Source organism: Sinocyclocheilus rhinocerous, unplaced genomic scaffold (genome assembly GCF_001515625.1).
Source record: "Sinocyclocheilus rhinocerous isolate Xijiao unplaced genomic scaffold, SAMN03320098_v1.1 scaffold2986, whole genome shotgun sequence".
Taxonomy (NCBI): Eukaryota; Metazoa; Chordata; class Actinopteri; order Cypriniformes; family Cyprinidae; genus Sinocyclocheilus; species Sinocyclocheilus rhinocerous.
The window spans coordinates 32553-34638 of record NW_015662591.1 but is presented as its reverse complement, the minus strand read 5'-3'; positions in this window follow the sequence as shown (position 1 = coordinate 34638).

Here is a 2086-nt window from a genome sequence, read left to right as displayed (position 1 = left end):
TAATTTCGGAGCTCCATTGATCATGGCTTTTTATAGTCATGGTGCATGCGCTAAACTCAGAGTCAACATACTCAGTTCAGCTGTTCTGAAACCGAAAACTCAGAGTTTCCCATCTCAGGGTAAGTCAACTCAGAGTTCAAGTTTTAACTCCGAGTTTGTTGAACCTCCTTTCTGGAATAAACCCCTGCTTATTTAATGAATCCAAAGCCTATCGGGATCCACGTTGAGCGTTTCTCTTTCTCCAATGGCAGAGCCGCAGAGCTTTGATCTCCTTATTTAAGAAGATCTGGAGGAATTACAGCTGGAACAACAGCGTCATTCAGGTGAGTCTCTGATCTGCGTGAAAAACGACAGAGAATCTGCTGCTTTCCCATTGTGAAGAAAGGAATTCATGCTTTATTAGGCTGCTCATTGAGCTTTATGATTGGATGTTGATTGTGTTTGTGTTACTGTCTCGAGGTGTTCAACAGATCTCAGAGATGATTATAGAAAGAAGAGAGCTTGATGGAAGCCCAATTCCTCCAGAAAACAGTGCATGTTTGGATTTTTCAGATGAAAGCTTGAATTAGATTTGTGTGAAATTGGGGCAAATAATGAACAATGTTCGTTCTGTGTCAGTGCGATTAAAAACATAGTTAATCTTTTGGTCCTTAAGGGAGAAACACTGCCTTCGGCTCCATTTTCCATTGACTTCTGTGTCTCATGATCTAATCTAGAGTTTCTCTCCGTCCTAGAGGCCCATCAGAGGAGGACGGCAAAGGTTGATGGAATACTCTCATAGGTATTCCCTCCTTGTCCTGAACGCTTACAGCAAAGATTTTGGGGTGGAGCTCGACAAAAGAGATGGGGTAGACGGGGCCCCCCATGCACAGGTACACACACACACACACAATCATCTGGAGCTCGTCTCATTGCACTGTGGGCTCAAAGCGAGTGTGTGTCGGACCGCTCGTGTTTTGTCACTTCTGGGGCTTGATCAAGTCTCCTCGGGGCAGTCGGTCAGGTTATAGATGGAAGACATTTAAATGAAATTTCAGCTCAAAACTCACTTTCAGACACCAGCAAGTGTCAGAAATCACTTCCGATTGTGATCAGATGGGGATTTTGAAATCTAACAATCGCTGACAAAGCATATGTTTTGGGGTTTCATGACCCTTTAAAGTTAAGACCAGAGGTCCACTTCTGTCATGGACATGTAGTTTTCAGTCCGTTAGCTTCCCCGTGCTGGTTGTGTGACGTTGTTAAAGCCGTGTTTTAGAGTAGCGATGCGGGGCTACTGGCTCACAGTGGAAACGCGGCTTGATTTTGGGTTCAGGCTGGAGATCTGAGGCTACTGGCCCCACTTGAGCTCAACACATTGTTAGCTTTAGTTCAATTCAATTCAAGTTTATTTGTATAGCGCTTTTCACAATAAGAAAATTTTTGGTCATCCAATCTTTTAAATTTTTAACACGTTCTGTTAGCTTAGATAATTTAGAAGTTTCGTCTGGTCTTGTTGAGATATATAGTTGAGTATCATCGGCATAACAGTGGAAACTAATCCCGTATTTTCTGATAATATTACCAAGGGGCAACATGTATATTGAAAATAGCAGAGGACCTAGGACAGATCCTTGTGGCACTCCATATTTTACTGGTGATAATTGAGATGACTCCCCATTTAAATGAACAAAATGGTAGCGATTGGACAGGTAGGATCTAAACCATCTTAAAGCCTGCCCTCGAATACCTGTATAGTTTTGTAATCGATCTATGAGTATGTCATGATCTATAGTGTCGAACGCAGCACTAAGATCAAGTAAAACTAGCAATGAGATGCAGCCTTGGTCTGACGCAAGAAGCAAGTCATTTGTAATTTTAACAAGTGCAGTTTCTGTGCTATGGTGGGGTTTAGTTCACACTGGCCTGATGGTGGAAAATCAGCTGTTGTGTCCTCACTAACATGAAGATCACTGGTCTCTCATGTCTCTGTCTCTCAGGTTTATATACCAGGTTGTGATGGGAGGCAACATTTCCCCCAATGAGCATGGGCTCGAGAAAGGAGGCCAGGGAGGAGCTGGAGAGGAGGAGACGCTGTCCTCTCAGG